General features: G+C 40.5%; 1 long non-coding RNA gene across 1 annotated transcript in view; it reads right to left on the bottom strand.

The window, feature by feature from the left end:
• LOC122688015 overlaps positions 1–22,274 on the bottom strand; it is a 61,392-nt gene that overhangs the window by 25,398 nt on the left and 13,720 nt on the right. Inside the window, exons 6-10 of the long non-coding RNA XR_006339300.1 lie at positions 20,532–20,704; positions 6,936–7,217; positions 6,298–6,375; positions 5,240–5,306; positions 4,379–4,437 (exon numbers count right to left, since the gene is read on the bottom strand). This is a non-coding gene — a long non-coding RNA (uncharacterized LOC122688015). The remainder of the gene's footprint in view (positions 1–4,378; positions 4,438–5,239; positions 5,307–6,297; positions 6,376–6,935; positions 7,218–20,531; positions 20,705–22,274) is intronic.

The following is a 22,274-nucleotide window of genomic DNA, read 5'->3' as shown; positions in this document are numbered from 1 at the left end:
TGTTCATATTGGGTGTCCATTATTCCTCCCTCATTGTGTCTAGATATCAGGATTTAATCACTCCTTTATTTGAGACTTGTGCCTCCTTCCCCAGAAATAGACTGTGCCTTCTGGTGTTCCTGTGGGTTCAGCTGTGTCTCCTAAAAGATACATTCAATTCTTAAACCCCAAGAGCTGTGAAGGCAACTTATTCACAAACAGGGTCTCTGCAGATGTGCTCAAGGTAAGATAAGGTCATGCGGGATTAGAATGGTGTCCTTATAAGAAGAGAGAAATGTGGACACAGAGACGTTGACACCCAGGGGAGAAGATCACAAGAAGAAAGAGACAGAGATGGGAATGACACATCTATAAGCCAAAGAACACCAAGAATCGCCATCAATATCAGAGATGAGGGAGAGGCAAGAAAGGATCTTCCCCTAGAGCCTTCAGAGTCAGCATGGCCCCATCAATATCTCTATTTCCAATTCCCAGAACTGTTGGGTTGGCCAAGAAGCTCATTTGGATTTGTCCATAATGTCTTATGGAAAACTTGAACGAACCTTTTGGCCAAGCCAGTATTTGAGAGAGGTCTTCCCTAGTTGCTCAGCCAGTAGAGTCTGCCTGCAATGCAGGAGACCCAGGTTCGATCCCTGGGTCAGGAAGATCTCCTGGAGAAGGGAATGACTACCCACTCCAGTATTCTTACCTGGGAAATCTCATGGACAGACGAGCCTTGTGGACTATAGTCCATGGGATCGCAAAGGGTCAGGCATGACTAAGCAACTAACACACACAATATATGAGAGAATAAGTTTTTTTTTGTGGTTTAAACCATCCAGTTTGTGGTAATTTGTTAGATCAAACTTAGGAAACTAATACATATGTCTCTTCTGGAAACAGTACTGCTTGTATAATGCTTTGTCTCTTTCATCTCAAGGAATTATTTCTTAATTAAATGCCTCATAGAAAACATATATCTAATTTTCTGAGATCCAAGAACATTATTTGTTGCAGATCACAGAGAGATAAAAGGGAAGAGGCAGAAGAATAACACAATCTCTTGACTATTTGATTTGTGTTTCTTTCCAATGCACACACTTGCAAACAAATTTTAAACAAATGGTAGAAAGAACAAAAACATAATTCTTTATCATCCTGTCAAACCACAGTTATAGATTTAGCAGCAATGAAGAAATACTTCAGAGCTACAGAACTAGTGCCTCACTGTGCCAAATGTACCTTAAGATTTGGCTTGGTTCAATAAATAATTTTTAAATACAACCTATCACGCTGTCTTGGATTTTGCTCCTTATCATAATAGCATATGCAATGGGATTCAGACCTGCATCATTTAACTCATGACTCTCACAGATTAAACATTTTCTACCTTCCGGGGCTTCCTAGGGGGCTCAGTGGTAAAGAATCCACCTGCCACTGCAAGAGATGCAGCTTAGATTTCTGATCCGGGAAGATCCCACATGCCGCAGAGTGACTAAGCCCACGCCCCACAAGTACTGAGCCTGTGATCCAAAGACAGACCCACAACTACTGAGTCCCACACTCCCTAGAGCCCATACTTGACAAGAGAAGTCACTGCAATGAGAAGCCTGCACACTGCAGCTAGAGAGGAGCCCCACTCCCCACAGCTAGAGAACGCCAGCACAGCAATGAAGACCTAGCATAGCCAAAAATAAATAAAATTTTATATATATATATATATACACACATGTATATACATAAACATCTTCTACCTTCCTTTTCCTAAATGCACCCCTCACACACATAACATGCAAACCTACAGTAATGCTTAGACCTTGACTGAAGTGTTAGGTGTATGTGAAAAATCTATACATCTATATATTTCCCAGTGAATAAGACCTATTTCTCTCCAAATTATTATCTATCTAAAGAGCAAATACTGACAAGGCAAGGCTTAGCATCAAAGATAAAAGGTGAGGGGGGATATGCTATCCTTGGTGATGTCAAGAAGCACCATCACTCCAAAAACAGAGATTTCAGAGCTTGTTGGTCATTCTGTTTTCTTAAAACTGAACAGTAAATCTTATTTCACAAGACTGATCAGAGATAAAATTTCAGTTATTTTATTAACAATTTAGATAAACAAGTTATTACCCTCATTCACCTGTTAGTAGGTACACAATATTTACTTTTCTGAATGCCAGAGCATGACACTGAATTTTCTTCAAAATTACTATTTTATTTATAGTTAGCTTCTTTTTGGTGAACTGTCTTCAAGAATTATGGTTACCTTCAGAAGAATTCAATCAAACTTATTTTACCGTGCCTTACATTTTTAGTTATCAAGATTCATTAAAATTCAGTACCACCTGTGCTTTTTGGTATTGCATGTATGGTGGGATTTATTTTTAAATTTTTTGCTTCATTGCTAGATAGGTACCAATACTCACTGACAACAGCACATTTTTTTTTTCAGCCATACAACATTTTCAGTTTTTGTGTAATATTACTACATAACCAAGTCTTGCAAATTCTTTCTGGTTTATATATAAATATATATGCATGAATATGTATATTCAATACATAGTTATATATGCTACTCTATTATAAAAGTGCTTTAAAATTAGTTCAACATATGCATGATAAAAAGTTCTTAATATCTTTTTAAAAAATTATCCTTGTATAATTAAGAATCACCTTACACTTCAGCTACTTTTTTTTTTTAATTGAAGGATAATCGCTTTACAGAATTTTGCTGTTTTCTGTCAGACCCCAATATGAAACAGCCATAGGCATACATATAGCCCCTTCCTTCTGAACCTCCCTCCCATCTCCCTCACCATCCCACTCCTCTAGGTTGACACAGAGCCCCTGTTTGAGTTTCCTGAGCAAATTCCTGTTGGCTCTCTATTTTACATATGGTAATGTAAGTTTCCATGTTACTCTTTCCATACATCTCACCCTCTCCTCCCCTCTTCCCATGTCCATTAGTCTATTTTCTATGTCTGTTTTTCCACTGCTGCCCTATAAATAAATTCTTCAATACCATTTTTCTAGATTCCGTATATATGCATTAGAATAAGATATTTATCTTTCTCTTTCTGACTTACTTCACTCTGTATAACAGGTTCTAAGTTCATCCACCTCATTAGAACTGACTCAGATGCATTCCTTTTTATGGCTGAGTAATATTCCACTGTGTATATGTACCACCACTTCTTTATCCATTCATCTGTCAATGGACATCTACGTTGCTTCCATGTTCTAGCTATTGTAAATAGTGCTGCAGTGAACAATGGGATACGTGTGTCTTTTTCTATTTGAGTTTCCTCAGGGAACATGCCTAGGAGTAAGATTGCTGGGTCATATGGTAGTTTTATTCCTAATTTTTTAAGGAATCTCCATGCTGTCTTCCATAGTGGCGGTATCAATTTATACTCCCACCAACGTGCAAGAGTGTTCCCTTTCCTCCACACCCTCTCCAGCATTTTTTGTTTGTAGACTTTTTGATGATGGCCATTTTGACTGGTGTGAGGTGATATCTCATTGTAGTTTCTATTTGCATTTCTCTAATAATGAGTGATGTTGAGCATCTTTTCATTCAGCCACTCTTGAACACTGGTACTTAAAACACTGATACTTTCAATAGTCTGATGGTGGTGGTTTAGTGGCTCAGTCGTGTCCAACTATTTGTGACCCCATGGACTGTAGCCCGCCAAGCTCCTCTGTCCATGGGACTCTCCAGGCAGGAATACTGGAATGGGTTGCCATTCTCTTCTCCAATAGTCTACAGCTATGCTAATATGGTGGTTACTGAATTTAAATGAATTAAAACTCGACAGAGATGAAAATTCAGTTCCTCAATCACAGAAGTCACGTTTCTGGGGTGTTCACGAACTACATGTGGCTAGTGGTTACCTTATTAGACAGTGTGGCTATACAGGATTTCTATTATTGCAGAAAGTTCCAATGGAGAGTTCTGGCCTATAGCATTAAAACTTAGCATTTAAAGTTAAAAAAATAAATTTGAAAAGAATATGATTATGGCTTACTTACATATTACAAAGAATAGATTTTTAAGACTCTAAAAACAAAGGCCAAAAGAAAAGGGAAAATAAAGGATCTACTTTTTACACTTATTTCAGTAATTTGCATGCTTCCTATCACAAGGAGTGATAATGCTTAGTTGCTTAGAGTGTTCATTTCAATTAGGGATTTAGCTGGCTTTCTGAGACTATCCAGGTCTAATTCTAAATCTTCTGGTACATGAGCTATATAATATGTGAGCTTTATATACAGTCACATCATTCATGTTATAGATGAATGTTAGATGGATATAGGGATACAATATACTTAATTTATATGGTAGCATTCATGTCTTAAAATTCTATGTATTAGTTTTTAAATAATGACTTACCATTATTATCTGTTAATTCACATTGTACTTTAATTTTTATACAAAGTTTTAATCCACGCCTGGAAAGAGGAAGGAAAAACTTGAGAAAATTCACACAAAATAATACCTCTGCTAATGAAAAATATTTAAGCAGAGTGAAAAAGCTAAATTTGGGCCGTCATTTAAATTTTCCCTTCCTGTCATTCATTTCTAAGTTTTAGTTTCAATGTGAATATTAAATAAGAAAAAATGAAAAATGCACGGCTTTAAAGATCATTAAATAATATGTCATAAAAATTGCTCAAGGTCAAAGCTCAAACACCATAGGGAAAGCTGCTGGCTCTTCAGGGAACTTCTGAGTAACAACCAAAATAATCGTTTCAAAGATGCAGGGGTGCCTCCAGCCAAAAACAGGAAGAAAGTTTTCCTACAGAGATTATTGTTGTAATGGTGTGTGCTCCTAGGAAAGAGATGGACTTTAATAATGTAACAAGTCTGTCAAAACCCAACAGCAATGTCCTTTGGTGGTCTGGCCAGAGAGATGTACTCTCTCTAACACTGGAAATGCTACTCCCATCTCTTTCCTCAGTCATCGAAACAAAAAGTTTCACTTCATTGTTTCTCAGGGGACAGTTCTTTGTTATAAAAATTAAAAACAGGACACACACCATGTTCAAGTTGGAATGCTCACTGAAGTTATGTGAATTTAACAGAGCAGGCTATGAAATTTCCTCCGCCTTATAGGAATGCTCATTCAACTACCTTGCACCAAACTACCATAGGAAAAGGCTAATGCTCATTGTTACACAAAGAGAGATAAATGGAATTTACAAAAGTAATAAGGAAGAGGAGAGGGACTAGCTAGGTACCAATTATTAATACCTTTTAAAATTGTTTCCACTTTCTTTTCACTGTCTTCTGATTTCTTTGACATCTTGAGCTATATTTCCTGGAAGATTCAGAAAAGAAAAAAAAAGATAAGCAAGATAATTAAAAAGGAGGTATGTGTAGGGGAGATATAAATTGGTTACAGGGTAAATTTAAATTGATCATATATGTGGGCTTCCCCGGTGGCTCAGTGGTAAAGAATTTGCCTACAGTGCAGGAGACATGGGTTTGATCCCTGGGTCAGGAAGGTCTCCTGGAGAAGGAAATGGCTACACACTCCAGTATTCTTGTCTGGAGAATCCCATGGACAGAGGAGCCTGGCAGGCTACAGTCCATGGGGTCGCAAAGAGTCAGACATGATTGAGCAAATGAACACACACACACCCCATATGTGTATTGATATTTTACTGTATCTCCAGCACCATGCTATGCCCTAAAACAAGGCACTGACTTCAGCACATTAAATCCAATTATAGTGCAGTTTTATATGGTTTACCCTAAATAACTTTTGGAATCAACTAGGGCATTACTTAATTAATCAGACTCTATGAATAATTATATCATAAAATGTATATTACATTTAGTGACATATCATCTTGCATTGAGATTCCCTCATAGCTCAGTTGGTAAAGAATTTGCATGAAATGAAGGAGACCCCAGTTGGATTTCTGGGGCAGGAAGATCCACTGAAGAAGGCATAGGCTACCTCCTGCAGTATGCTTGGGCTTCCCAGGTGGCTCAGCTGGTAAAGAATCCACCTGTAATGTGGGAGACCTGGGTTCAATCCCTGGGTTGGGAAGATTCCCTGGAGAAGGGAAAGGCTACCTACTCCAGTATTCTGGCCTGGAGAACTCCATGGACTGTATAGTCCAAGGTGTTGCAAAGAGTCGGACACAACTGAGCGACTTTCACTTTCACTTTTCATCTTGTATAGATGTGGCACTAAAAGTAATATAGACATCTGTGTCCTGTATAGGCACACGTTTTTATCATGTAATAATACTTCAATTAAAATTCAAAAAAGGGAGAAAGTTGCAATTAGCCGGATTCACCTTGACAAAGGAAATTAGATTTCATGGGCCTTGACGGACTGTTCACATACACAGAGTGGGGAGGAGGGTCTTGGAGGTCTACAAAAAAACAGAGTCAAAAGTGAGCATCTCGGCTCAGAAGACAATTCAGTTTCTATTGGAGACATGGGACTTTGCACATGCTCTGTATGGCTGTGGGAAACAGGTTACAAATATGAGACAGAGGTCCATATCAAGGAGCCAAATACACCTTCCAAAGTGGGCAAAACTTACTAAGATAAATGGCAGATTAGTCATTTGCTTTTGCCCTCTGTTGCACTAGGGCCTCAATGATATAAAAGTCCAGAAGTACAATAAGGAATAAACCTAAACTATGAAAACAACAATGCAATTGAGCATCAACCATAAGGAGTGATCCCAACAGACTTGTGAAAATTGTTGAGGGGCAGGGTGTGCACAGCCTACTCTACTGCTGTGTGCCGAAAATTGTTGAGGGGCAGGGTGTGCACAGCCTACTCTACTGCTGAGAACAGGGGAAGGGCTGTCCACCCATGAGGCTCTGGAAGGTCGCAGGCTTGGGTCTGCAGGGACTGCTGAGGGCTTAGGTGGTGGGGTGCAGCTGAAGAGAGAGAAAGAGAATGAATCGAATCAGCACTTACCTCCCTCCATCTTTATCCAATATGGGAAGCAGCTGAGAGGCGCTATTCATGTCAAACCCTAGTTCTTCTCTGGACAAATAGAAAGTGTCTGGGGAAAGCTACTGCTCCCAGCATGGATGCTGACATTCCAGAATAAATCTTTCTTTGTTCTGTTCCTGGGGGATTTGGAGTTTGACAGCTAGCTCCTTATCTATTCACTGCAAAGAGGGTTTACTAATCAGCATGACATCACTTCTGTTCATAGGTCCCCGGTCGTGTTTCCCAGTCGGGTGGGAGAACAGGCTAGAAAAGAGCAAGCAGCAAGTGAAGTTCCCACCAGATTCCCACCTGCCTATTAGAATGCGAATTCAACAGCAGTTGTTTGAGCTGCTTGTGAGCATCTCAGAAACGTGTCTGCTTCCCTTTAGGCCCGGGCAGGAAGCCTGGAAAGCACATTTCCTAGACTGACTCAGAGGCGGCACCTGCACAAGCTCTGGAAGGCAGAGAGAAGACGGCAAGGCATGGCTTCCGCAGACAGCGGAAGTGAGCGGCTGCCAACATGGCTGTCGGGTCCTCTTGTGAATCACTCACTGCTCTGGTCCCTGAACGCGCTGACTTTCTAAAGATCAGGACCAGCTTCCTGGACCTAAAACACACCTCCAGTGCTTCCTACGGTTTTGTAAACTTCTAATTTCCTCTGTTCACTTACCTCCTGTCTCACTTTTCTGAATGAAATTTGTCCCGTTCACAGAGGTATATGAAGAGACTCATAGATTACTCTTACTTTTATACATAAAAGTAAAAGTAAAAAACCAACATGAAAGAATAGCTCACACTGGAGCAAAGACCTAATTTAGACAAGACGACACCAGAAAAAAATAACTAAAAATGTTGGGCTCCTATTCTGAGACAAATTTTAAAATATAATACATCCTTGAAACAAAATAAGATACTATAAAAATGGAGGATAAAAGATGTTTAAATATAATAGCTGACGAGGACTCAACAGAAGGATTTAAAAAACAAATGTGAAAAAGCTTAACGAAAAAGCTTAAAGACAGCTAGATTCAGAGATACAAAGAAAACAGAAAAAAATTAAAGCAATGAATTTATCAAAGAAATCATGAAAAGAAAAGTCTGAAATCTAAAGAAGTACACTAGGAGATTTGGGGGGTTTTGGTGTTTTTTTTTTTTTACGCTTGATCTTGATCACCTGAAGATTATTTTTATTCCTTAAACAAGTAATCTCCTTCCCCCAATCTCCTGCCTGGTGGCTCAGACAGTAGAGACTGCTGGCCGTGCAGGAGACCTGGGTTCTATCCCTGGGTTGGGAAGAGACCCTGGAGAAGGGAACTGCTGCCCACTCCACTACCCTTGCCTGGAAAATCCCATGGACAGAGGAGACTGGTCGGTTACAGTCCATGGGGTCGCAAAGAGTTGGACGCAGCTGAGTGACTAACACTTTCACTCTTTAGTACATTTGTTTTTCAATTTCATTAAAAATTTAGTCTCTCAGCACTTCTGCTGCTTTATCCAGTCTAAATTCCCTATAATCAAATGACAGTAAACACTCACTTTTTAGTAATATTTTTACCTTTTCTTTTTCCTTTTGTACCATTCACCGGGACCAAACCACAATCTTGGACCAACCCCAAAACCTGCCTTCTGTTCCCACACCATGTTGGGGAGGAAATCATGCAAACAGATGCAGTGTAGTAATAGCATGAAGCAGATAATTCTTTTCCTGAGAGCTAGTGATTAAATACTCAGAAATTTTGCAACTGAACTGTTACACCATTGACATCACCCATGTTGGGAAACTGACAAATGCCACAGATCAAGACATTCATTTTTCCCCAAAGAGCCAATGTACCAGCATACCACTGCCACTTTTTTGCTCTCCATATGCACCTGGGTTCTCTTCTCTACTAGATAATCCTTTTCAGTTTCATCATCAACCTTCCACTCCACTCTCCATGAATTATTTTCCAAAATATCCATTCTCCTCAAACTTCTTACTCTAGTCCTTCCTTCACTCTGGTCACATTTCATAAAGAAATAATTACATCATCTCCCAGTTCTCTCACCATCCTGTCATATGTACCCTGTAATTTCCCCACATCCTTCCATTCTGATCTTTTCCTTCTTCCTTCTTGGTACAAAGTTTTCCCCTTTCACCTGGATCTCACCTTCTTCTGCCTCCTGAGAAACTTCTGTTATCTCTTTTTTTCCTGTGTCGATACTAGCTTTTCATTAGTTTGTAAATATTCTCAAATTTCTCCAATTAGAAAAAAGTACGTCTTAGCCCCCTACATCCCTCCTACTATGATAGTCTTTCTGGATCTTAGGACCATGCCAGGCTTTCTGAAGGGAACCTCCCCACCCACAATAGTAGCAGTAATAATAGTAGTGTCTGCAGTAGTCGCTCTGGAGCCAGAGAGCTGTGGTTGAGGTTCAGGGGTCTGTCTCTCACTATGTCTGTACCTTAGACAAGTGACTCAACCCCTCTGTGTCTCTGCTTCCTCATCTGAAAGCTGGGGAATACAGTCCTACTTATCTTAATAAAGGGGTTGACACAGCTAAAGCACTTAGATAAGTGCCAGACATAGCAAACAGCAATGACCAGTTATGCACTATGAACTATTATTACTTTTCACTTCACTGCCCTCCCCTGCCCAGGTCACCAGCAATCCTCAAGTTGCTAAATCTAATGTGCATATTTCAGTCTTGACATTTTCAAACTTTTCTGCAGCATCTAACCCTGCATCCTGGTAATTCCCCCTCCCTTTGAGTTCCCTGCCACACCATCCTCATTTCCTTGTAACCTCACATACTGTTCTTCCTATTCTGAAAAGCCAGTAGAGTGTGTGTGGATATACACACACTCATACTACATACATACCATATACACTATTATGTGTAAAAGAGATAGCTAGTGGGAAGCTTCTGTATAACACAGGCTATATTCTGTGATGACCTAGATCACTGGATGGAGGGTGCAGACAGATGGGATATATGTATACAGATAGCTGATGGATGTTGTACATCAGAAATGAATGCAACATTGTAAAGAAGTTAAATTGCAATAAGAAACCAAAATAAACAAACAAAAACAAAATAAACAAAAGGTTAGTATGTCTGATAATGTCATGTTCTTCCTTGACTCCAGGCTCCTTGACAAAATGTCCTAAGTCAACTGGCTCACAAAAAATATGTTGGGGCTCTTATTGTTGTCAATAGATAGAGTTAGGTGAGTGACAGATAACAGGTTCAAAACTATCCTTACTATGCATTGTGTAAGCTAATTCCCAGCTTCCTGTCCTGCTTGGTGTCACTGTTCTGTCCATGAAACGTTCACTGCCAGGAAAGTGCCTACTTAAAGGTCACTCTGTGTTAGAGGTAAGAGCCAGTTCATATTAAAGTTCATATCCTATTAAGTAATAGTCCAACACAGAACCATTAATGAGTCAGGCCTCAAGCATCATCCTTAAAGGAAAAGGTAATGTGGACTGAATCACACCTACACTGTGTTCTTACAAGGATGGGAATGTCTCCAGCACACTTCTGCCCATTCACTCCTTGGATACCACTAAGGTCACCCATGCAAGTTTCTAACACCCACTATGTTATCCTGCACATCTCAAATTTTTCCAATGAAAACTCATTTCTAAGGTTAATTATGCTAAATAATAGTGACTGTAACCATGAAATGAAAAGATGCTTGCTCCATGGAAGAAAAGCTATGATCAACCTAGACAGTGTATTGAAAAGCAGAGACATCACTTTGCCCACAAATGTCCATATAGTCTAGGCTGTGGTTTCTGCAGTAGTCATGTACAGATGTGAGAGTTGAACCATAAAGAAGGCTGAATGCTGAAGAATTGATGCTTTCAAATTGTGGTGATGGAGAAGACTCTTGAGAGTCCCATCCATGGACTGCAAGGAGATCAGCCCTGAATATTCACTGAAAGGATGGATGCTGAAGTTTCAACACTTTGGCCACTTGATGCAAAGAGCTGACTCACTGGAAAAGACCCTGATGCTGGGAAAGATGGAGGGCAGAAGGCGAAGCGGTGACAGAGGATGAGATGGTTGGATGGCATCACCATCACTCAATGGACATCAATTTGAGGAAACTTCAGGAGACAGTGCATTACCGACTCAATGGACATGAGTTTGAGTAAACTCCAGGAGTTGGTGATGGACAGAAAAGCCTGGCGTGCCGCAGTCCATGGGGTTGCAAAGAGTCAGGCGTGACTGGGGGACTGGACTGAACTCAAATGACAGTGGAGAACAGAGGAGCCTGGCGTGCTGAAGTTCATGAGGTGGCAACAATTCAGACACGTCTCAGTGACTGAACAACAACAAGTCCCTCAGCTATTGATGGGAAATAACCAAGCTGAAACACTTGTAGGAGATGCTTCTGAAGAATGATCTTCCCCATCAACTGGATACACCCTGAGGTGTGAGCTCCTCATTAAAGCAACTGGCCATTCCCATCTAACATAGGTAATACTTCACCAGCTCCAGGGAGGTTTTGTAAAGTTCATAAGCATCATAACAGGTCTTGTCATATCCTTTCTCAAAGTGAACCATCCTTCCTCCTGCACCTCCTCCAGCCCCTCTGCTCCTGGAGAAATTCCATAAATATCCCAGATCAAGATTCAAATGTGACTTCCTCAGGGCTGCCTCCTCAGCTCCAGGGAAGCCTAGCAAGCTCAAGGGAGCCTGGACTGTGAGCCCTGCTCCACTCTGCAGTGGCGCAGTTGCATTTAATTGAAATTGTTTATATACTTATCTTTTTTTTTTCTCTTTAAGACTGTATGTTCCTTAAGATCAGAGGCTGGGTCGTTGATCATCTATTTATTCCCAGGGGACCTCCATACACCTGGTATCATGTAGGTGCCAAGTGAGTGATCTTGGAGTCGATGAAAAGAGAGAACCCTAATAGCAGGTTACATTGGAAACTGCTATTTTGTTCACGATGATCAAACCTTTGGAATGTCTATGATGCAAAAGGATGTGAACTACGATCTGGAAATATAAAGAGGAATAAGTCAGGAACCCTGATCTAATGAATTCACACTCTAGGTAGTTAGATAGACACACAAAATAGGCAATGGTCATAGAACACAGATAAAGATAATACACTCCTACTTCCAGGGGAACTGACTGATGGAGTCAATCAGGGTAATACCATCCTCTTGTTCTTAAAACGGATTCTGTTACCCAGGTTTAAGTCAAAAAGTTCTGACATTACCCTGATCAGACCTTGCTTTAGAAAAGGGCACAGGATATATTTTAGGGCCAAAAAGACACACAGGGAGTTTGGCTGGAATTTCTGAGGCAGGAATCTTATTCTTTTAGAGCTTTCAAGAGAAATATTTCCTCTTCTAGTCTGTCTGTGTGATGTACCCATAAAAGCCTGGACTTCAGCATTTTGCTGTCATGGAGGCAACCAGTCTTATGCAAGTATAACATAATAGAAGGCAAAGAGGAGAGGCAGAAAGAACCAGTTCCTTCGTACACAGCGATGCACTGCTGAATCAATAGAGCTGTGTCTCATATAGGCTTTATAATTGAATTTTCCCTTATCCTAGTTTTCTCCCTACTTTTCATTATTTAAATTTGAAAACCATTAATTATAAATGTGAAAGAGGGCACATAATCCAGATTCCAAGATTTATATCTCATTTATTCCTCGATATGCACTGGCTAATAAAGCTGTTGTTTTGACCGATATGGCTAGTCATTTAAATTAATTATAATAAGAACACTCAGATACTAGAGTGGTCTGGTGGAATTAACCAAACCACCAGTAGTTTTGGCATCAGGTAAACACTCAACCTGCTTTGAACTACCAGACATTCACTTGTAAGATATTTAGTTGTATTAATAGAAGAAAAAAGAATCAGCATGGGGAGAGAAAAATGGTAGCAAGAGAATCTTAAGTAGGACACGGAAATGGAATAAGCAACCTTCAACGGTAGAATGCTGCCTTCTGTTTAAAAAAAAAAAAAAAAAGAGGTTCTATACAATTCATAGAGTAGAACAGAAAAAAAAAATCAAGAATAACTGTAAAATCACTGCAAGATGATTAGGAGCCAAACCTTTTAAAGGCAGGATTCAAACATATCTACTACAGAGTGACCTATCCGCCAGTGCACAAGGGTTAGCAGCATTCCTTATACGACGGAGTCAAATAAAATATATTTTTCAAGCGCTTTGAGAAGCCCTCCTCATGCTTGTTTGGAAAATTTAGCACAGCAATAGCAGCCAGAAGTAAATCCCCACCCTACAGCCTGCATAGAAAGAAGGTGTAAAGTGAATCTTATTATTTCTGCTGCTTCTGTTTCCTACCCAATCCAAGGTAACTGAAAAGGATTTAACTCAACTCTTACAGAACATCTGTTTATTTCAATCAATTTCAGGAACATTTTGTATGTGATTATTTTAGAATAGTCATGTTTAACAATTACTCCATCCATTAAAAAAAAAAAAAAAACACCTGAATCTACAGCCTCAAAGTGCATTAGTCTTATGCACTAAATCTCACTGCCAACCACACCTGGCCTGTTACCCTGGCGAGCCTTGTAGGTGCAATGTGAAATAAGGCCAGTGCATGCCGTAAAGAGCTGGTGAGTTGTGGCAAAGAAAAAATGATGGGCTCACATTAAAAAAGAAGGCTCAGAACAGTCTTAAAGCAGGGTTCCTCAAACTCTACGCTATTAACACTTTGGGTCACAATTAACATCTTTTGTTGTGAGCCAGTGTCCTGTGCATTGTGGGATATTCAATAGCATCCTGGCCTTCACTCACTTGATACCAATACTCCCCCACTGTCACCATCAGAAACATCTCCAGGCACAGCCCAAAGGCCCCTGTCCTGGTTGAGAACCACTGGTTTAAGTAAAATAATTTCCAAATGAAATGATGAAAAGTTGGTGTTTTATGAGCACTATCTAACTCTTACAGGGCCTTCAAAAGTAGATACTATTAGTTCATCTTAAAGGGAAATGCAATTAGTGTGAGATGGAACAAACAATAGTCCAAGGCCCAACAACAGTCCTGATTCAAAGGCTAAATGGTACTGTTCTAGGCCCTGGACATTGAACACAGCCTGAGATAATTTTTGTTAAGAACTTCTTAGTACTTTGACTTCCAGCTACGGGGATGGAAGGAAGACAGAGAGCGCTATGGAAAGGCACGGGAGACTCTGCATGCTGCCTTGGAGTTGGGAGGAGATGTGGTCAGAGGAACCTTCCTGGGGAAAGACCTGAGGGGTAAACTGGAGTTAAGCAGATTAATGGTGGTCAAGACGGGTTTTGAAGGCCAGAGCAGAGAGGAAGTGATTTTCAAGAAGAGCAAAACGGATTTACAAATACCAAGAATGAAAAGAGAACATAGCACAGGTCAGCAGGACTGGAGAAGAGGATGGGGAAGAACTGGTTGGCTTCTCAATGTGTCTTTGAGCAAAGTGGTGAGCTGGAAACAAGAGCAGTTATCTTCTAGGACACTCGTTATCTGCTGGAAAAAGACTACCTGCTCTTCCAAAGAAATCCAGATCTACACATATGGATCAACCACAGTGTGTATTTGATAATAGAATTAGTGCTGTGTTCTTGACTAAGTATTAAAAAATAAAAGCACTGGGATGAGACCATCTCAACCTGTTAAAAACAGAAAATAGTAGGAATTCAGTAGGCGCTAATATTTATTTTTGTGTTCTTGCCTCCATATAGCTTGGCACTTTTTTCTCCAGAATATTCTTACATACTCATCTAGTAAAAATACACATAATTTCATCAAACTGCAGATGCTGTCTAAACTGTGCTGCTCATATTACTGATCAAGAGGCATGGCAGGGCTCAGAGGTCTATTCAGAGCCAGAAGGTATCAGAATTCCAGAAGCTCTGACATCCACAGCCGCTTTGTTGTCATTCAGTCACTCAGTCGTGTCTGACTCTTTGCAACCCCATGGACTACAGTACACCAGGCTTCCCTGTCCTTCACCATCTCCAGGAGTTTGCTCAAACACATGTCCATCGAGTTGGTGATGCCATCCAACCATCTCATCCTCCGTCATCCCCATTTCCTCCTGATTTCAATCTTTCCCAGCATCAGGGTCTTATTCAATGAGTCAACTCTTCGCATCAGGTGGCTAAAGTATTGGGCTTTCAGCTTTAGCATCAATCCTTCCAATGAATATTCAGTGTTGATTACTTTAAGACTGACTGGTTTGATTTCCTTGCTGTCTAGTGAATTCCATGAACAGAGCTGGTTTAGGGGAACTGTACTTAGAAGGCAGACCAGTGAAAAAAAGTTCAAGAGCAGACAGCTATTTACAGTGTGCTTCAATTCATGTAAAAGACATTGCAAGTGTACTTTATGAGCATACTTTGTATATTATATTTAATTTCCTTTCCACGACTGTAAAGAAAACATCTGACTGGGTCTCAAGATGTAAGAGAGCCAAACCTTGCCTTTGGTGTATTTTCACTGTCTTCAACTCTTTTTTTAAGCTATGAACTCCATCATTACACCTAGTGGATTTAGGAGACTAGGGAGATGTAGTGTGATATAAATAATGCACTGGCACCATAGTCAGGAGATCTTGGTCTCTTGATACTTTCTAAATAGCATGATGGCAGAAAGCGAAGAAGAGCTAAAGAGCCTCTAGATGAAAGTGAAAGAGGAGAGTGAAAAAAGTGGCTTAAAACTCAACATTTAGAAAACTAAGACATTGGCATCCAGTTCCATCACTTCATGGCAAATAGATGGGGAAACAATGAAAACAGTGACAGACTTTATTTTGGGGGGCAGGGGGCTCCAAAATCACTGCAGATGGTGACTGCAGCCATGAAATTAAAAGACACTTGCTCCTTGGAAGAAAAGCTGTAACCAACCTAGACAACATATTAAAAAGAAGAGACATTACCTTTGACGACCAAAGTCCATCTAGTCAAAGCTATGGTTTTTCCAGTAGTCATGTATGGATGTGAGAGTTGGACCATAAACAAAACTGAGTAGCAAAGTATTGATGCTTTTGAACTGTGGTGTTGGAGGAGACTTTTGAGAGTCCCTTGGACAGCAAGGAGATCCAACCAGACCATCCTAGAGGAAATCAGTCCTGAATATTCATTGGAAGGACTGATGCTGAAGCTGAAACCCCAATACTTTGGCCACCTGATGTGAAGAGCTGACTCATTTGAAAAGACCCTGATGCTGGGAAAGATTGAAGGCAGGAGGAGAAGGCGACGACAGAGGAAGAGATGGTTTGATGGCATCACCAACTCAATGGACATGAGTTTGAGTAAGCTCTGGGAATTGGTGAGGGACAGGGAGGTCCATGCTGCATGGCATGCTGCAGTCCATAGGGCAGCAAAGAGTCAGACACAACTGAGCAACTGAACTGAACTGAAATAGTATGACTGACACTGTGTTGCCATAGATAAGTCACGGGAATTGATCAATGTTTGTCCTGACAACTTCAGCAGCTTGTCGTGGGGATAAAAATAATGAAATTATATAACAGTGTTTTAAAAAGTGAGATCTTCTAGAACTTCAAGACATTCTAGAACTAACACCCCCAAAAGATGTCCTTTTTATTATAGGGGACTAGAATACAAAAGTCAAGAAACACATGGTTCAGTTCAGTTCAGTTCAGTCCAGTCACTCAGTCACGTCTGAATCTTTGTGACCCCATGTACCTCAGCACGCCAGGCCTCCCTGTCCATCACCAACTCCTGGAGCCTACTCAAACTCATGTCCATCGAGTTGGTGATGCCATCCAGCCATCTCATCCTCTGTCATCCCCTTTTCCTCCTGCCTTCACTCTTTCCCAGCACTGGGGTCTTTTCCAATGAGTTGGCTCTTCGGATCAGGTAGCCAAATTACTGGAACTTCAGCTTCAGCATCAGTCCTTCCAATGAATATTCAGGACTGATTTCCTTTAGGATTGACAGTTTTGCTATCCTTGCAGTCCAAGGGATATTCAAGAGTCTTCTCTAACACCACAGTTCAAAAGCATCAATTCTTCGGCACTCAATTTTCTTTATGGTCCCACTCTCATATCCATATATGACTACTATATGGAAAAACCATAGCCTTGACTAGACAGACCTTTGTTGGCAAAGTAATGTCTCTTCTTTTTAATATGCTGTCTAGGTTTGTCATAATTTTCCTTCCAAGGAGTAAGTGTCTTTTAATTTCATGGCTGCAATCACCATCTGCAGTGATTTTGGAGCCCCCAAAAATAAAGTCAGTCACTGTACTGTTTCCCCATCTATTTGCCATGAAGTGATGGGACTGGATGCCATGATCTTAGTTTTCTGAATGTTGAGCTTTAAGACAACTTTTTCACTCTTGTTTTTTTGTTTTTTTTTCACTCTCCTTTTTTATATAAGTCTTCTGTATATTGTTGCCACCTCTTCTTAATATCTTCTGCTTCTGTTAGGTCCATACCATTTCTATCTTTTAATGTGCCCATCTTTGCGTGAAATGTTCCCTTGGTATCTCTAATTTTCTTGAAGAGATCTCTAGTCTTTCCCATTCTATTGTTTTCCTCTATTTCTTCCCACTGATCACTGAGGAAGGCTTTCTTATCTCTCCTTGCTATTTTTTGGAACTCTGCATTCAGGTGGGTATATCTTTCCTTTTCTCCATTGCCTTTACCATCTCTTCCTTTCTCAGTTATCTGTAGGGCCTCCTCAGACAGCCATTTTGCCTTGTTGCATTTCTTTTTCTTGGGGATGGTCTTGATCACTGCCTCCTGTACAATGTCATGAACCTCTGTCCATAGTTCTTCAGGCACTCCATCTATCAGATCTAATCCCTTGAATCTATTTGTCACTTCCACTGTATAATCATAAGGGATTTGATTTAGGTCCTATATGAATGGTCTAGTGGTTTTCCCCACTTTCTTCAATTTAAGTCTGAATTTTGCAATAAGGAGTTCATGATCTGAGCCAGAGTCATCTCCTGGTCTTGTTTTTGCTGACTGTATAGAGCTTCTCCATCTTTGGATGCAAAGAATACAAGCAATCTGATTTTGGTATTGACCATCTGGTGATGTCCATGTGTAGAGTCTTCTCTTGTGTTGTTGGAAGAGGGTGTTTGCTATGACTGGTGTGTTCTCTTGACAAAACTCTTTTAGCCTTTGTCCTGCTTCATTTTGCACTCCATGGCCAAATTTGCCTGTTACTCCAGGTATCTCTTGACTTCCTATTTTTGCATTCCAGTCCCCAATGACGAAAAGGACATTTTTTTTTTTTTTTTTTGGTGTTCATTCATCAGTGGCTATCTCTCAGTCACCCACTGGTGAACTGTGCTCCCCACTCTATTCCAAAACTAGTGGGCGAAGAAACCATATTTGTTTTACTCACTCTTAGATTCCCATTGTCTAGCAGAGTTCTTCCCACATAGTAGGCACTCAGTAAAAATGAATTACCTGAAATGATTAAAGGACTAAGTGTAGAAATGAATGAATAGTAAATTTCCACAGATTGTAGGACAGCAAAATCAATCCTAAAGGAAATCAACCCTGATATTCATTAAAGGACTGATGCTGAAGCTGAAGCTCCAATGCTTTGGCCACCTGATGCAAAGAGCCGACTCATTGGAAAAGACCCTGATGCTGAGAAAGACTGAGGACAGAAGAAGAGGGTGACAGACAATGAGATGGTTGGATGGCATCACCAACTCAATGGACGTGAATCTGAGCAAAGTCCAGGAGACACTGAAGGACGGGGAAGTCTGGCATGGTGCAGTCACAAAGAGTCAGACACGACTTAGTGACTGAACAGCAGCAGCCAGTGTTTTCTCTATTTCTCTGATTATAAAAACATTGCATAATCCCTCAACTTATTGAGGTCTCCATATATTATTACCTTTGGAGAAGGTCTTCATTGATTGCCTTTGCTAAAAAGTACCCTTTCCCATCATCTGCTCTCTCCTTAGGCCCTGCTTTATTTTTTGTAAAACTTACCTCTATCTGACCTAATTGTGTGTATGTGTTTATTTTCTTTATCCCCAGATTAATCGAATGGGTAAGGGGGAAGTGATGGTGGCAGCAGTATGCTCCAGGAAGAAAGAGTATCACTGAAATTGTTCAGAATTGAGTGATGTTAAAAATGATTGACTTTCGGTGGGCTGTTTGTTTTTTTAAATTCTCTACAGACAGTGCACCCTTTATTACCTGTGTTCAGGATGGCCCATCCCTCTGCTTCACCCTTAGTGCCTCAATGCAAACCCCCCTAGAACAGAGATAGCTTTTGGCTTTTTTCATGGCTTTCCCCCCACATTGGATAAATTAAAGGGCTGTATAAGCATTGGAAAATAAATATTGACATTAAAAAATAGCCACCCATGATCCCTTCACCCAAAAGTTAAATGGCTTTTTAAAAACATTTTAACATGTTTTCTTCCACCATTTTCTGTGTTTTTTTTTTAACATAAATAAGAACATGAAATGTACTCCTATGCCTGCAGTTTGTTTGTCTTTAATAGTTTCTAAGTAGTTAAATGAACACAATCTCAAAGTAGACAACCACAGTTCCAATCCCTGATCTGCCACTTACTGAAATGTGAGCTCTTAAGTCACATACTTAACATCTTTGAGCCTCAGCTTCCTGGTTTTAAAAACAGGCTAATCACATAACTGCCTCGTTGTGCTGTTACAAAGATTAAGCAAGAAAATTCTGTGCTTGGCTGGTGGTATGTGAATGTTAGTTTGGGGCGTGGAAAGCCTCTAAAATGGTCTGCAGTGATCCTAGCCTCCAGGTATTTGCATCCTGTGTAATCTCCTAGCTTTGAGTGTGGACCATGACTCAATGCTAGAGAAGTGACTAGCGACTCACTGCCAGAGAAAAGAATATAGCAAAAAGTAATCAGAATCCACTTCTGAGAACTGGTTACAAAGAGACTATAGCTTCTGTCTGGGACCACTCTCTTGCTCTCTCCTTAAACTCTGAGTGAAGCCAGCTGCCTGCCACATGTGATCTGTTCTAGGTGAGGTTCCTTGTGACAAGAAGCTGAGGGAGACCTCTTGCCCACAGCCAGCAATATACTGAATTCTGATGACAACATGAATGAGCTTGAAAGTGAATTCTCCCCTGTTGCATCACATAAGACCACAGTCGCAGTCCAAGTGGACTGCAACCTTTTGAGAGACCTTGTTGCAATGGCATTCAGATTAAATGTGCCTGGATTCCTCATCCACGGGGATTCCCTGGTGGCTGAGATGGTAGAGTCTGCCTGCAATGCAGGAGATCTGAGTTCAATCCCTGAGTCAGGAAGATCCCCTGGAAAAGGAAATGACAACCCACCCCAGTATTCTTGCCTGGAAAATCCCATAGCCAGAGGAGCCTGGTGAGCTACCGTCACAAAGAGCTGGGCATGACTGAGCGACTTCACTTTCGCTTTCACTTTCCTCATCCACAGAAACCACGACATTAAAAAGTGTTTGTTGATTTAAAATAATTTCTACATTTGAAGGAAGTCGTTATGTAATTTCAATATAGTAGAGTGTGGAGAGTCCCCTGGAAGATAACACTTTTCTTCCCCACGAAGTTTTGAAAAAGATAGGAAATAGGACTGGAAGATGGGAAATCAACATACCTTTTTATTAATAAAGCTGAGCTTTGGTATGTGGCTTGGTATGATAGCCACATAATCTTTTGAACTGAATCACAGAGGTAGGCAGACTGAGAACCCTGTCTTGGGCATCACTGGATAAAACAGTCTTTTTCATGTGGCTGGAAAGAACAGGGCTCTGGAGAAAGACTCTGCTCCTGGGGAGAAACAAGAAAACAGAAGTCTTCCAGCAGCCAGATACTCAAAGGGAAAAAGGATTGAGTAGATCATGCTCAGTTTTACGACTCAAAGGTACTAGTTAACTAGGGGCAGCATGAATAATGAACAGGGCAAGTAAACCCAGGAGGCAACAACCATGGAGTCCCCTGCACCTAGAGAGAACTTAATCAGTATTGATTAAGTAGCACTCCTGGCCTGATTTTAGCCTTTACAAACTACTTATGAAAATCACCATAATCAGTCTACCATATTCATCATGTGGTTGTACTGCAATTTATTAAACTAATCACATCTTGTTAGAAATTTAGATTATTTCAAGTTTTTAGTGTTGTAAGTATTGCTGGTGTGACTGTCTTTCTTATTTCCTTAGGTTAAGTCCCCAGAAAGAGCACTGTTAATTCACAGGTTATGAGCATTTAAATGTTTCCTCTGTATATTTCTAGTGTTAGTTGCTCAGTCCTGTCTGACTCCATGCAACCCCATGGGCTATAGCCAGCCAGGCTCCTCTGTCCATGGGATTCTCCAGGCAAGAATAGTGGAGTGGGTAATCATTCCCTTCTCCAGGGGAACTTCCCAACACAGGGATCGAACCCAGGTCTCCTTCACTGCAGGGGGATTCTTTACCATATAAGCCACCAGGGAAGCCTATTTAGCAGTATATTGCTAAATAGGTCTCAAAGGGCTGATTAACTTCTTCCATCAGTGGAGTATAAAAATGTGCTTCCTACCCTTGAAACCTTGAATTTTAGATGTTATTTGATAATCTTTGCTAATTTGATAAGTGAATCATATCTTGTCCTTATTTTAACTTGCAGTTCCTTGGTTATTATTAAGGTTGAAGGCTTTTCATTGTTAATTGGCCATTTGCATTTCCTTTCCCCTAAGTTATCTGCATGTTTCTGGTGCTCATGGACCATTGGCATTATCCATCTTCATCCTTAGGGCAAACACTCAATTGCCCTCTCTTCTGGAGCTGTGTGATCCCACAGAAAAGAGGGCCTGAGAAAATGCCACAGAATATTTTCAATTATTCTCAATATTTCCATAATAACCTTTTTTTGGACTTAATTTTTCAAGACTGTTTCATAGTCTATTGTTGTTGTTTAGTCACTAAGTTGTGTCTGACGCTTTTGCAACCCCATGGATTGTAGCCCACCTGGATCCTCTGTCCATGGGATTTCCCAAGCAAGAGTACTGGAATAAGTTGCCATTCCCTTCTCCAGGGGGTCTTCCTGACCAGGAATTGAACCCGTGTCTCCTGCATTGCAGGTGGATTCTTTACCACTGCGCCACCGAGAAGCCTCATCCTCTATTATGGCTCATCATGACACTGAAAAAGCATGATACAATGTCCGGTTCTGTTCTAAGGGCTTTGCATAGATTAATGCACTGAATCCTCACACCAACTCTACCAAGAAGCTACTCTTTTTATAATCATTTACAGAAGAGGAAGCTAAGGAGAAAAAGCCCTGAGTATCTGTTTTGCCCCAGGTAAAACAGATAACAGATGGCAGAGCTGGAGAGTTTCCATGCAAGGGTGTGTGAGCT

Source organism: Cervus elaphus, chromosome 32 (genome assembly GCF_910594005.1).
Source record: "Cervus elaphus chromosome 32, mCerEla1.1, whole genome shotgun sequence".
Lineage (NCBI taxonomy): Eukaryota > Metazoa > Chordata > Mammalia > Artiodactyla > Cervidae > Cervus > Cervus elaphus.
Note: the sequence above shows the minus strand (reverse complement) of the source record. Positions and strands in the feature narration are given on the sequence as shown.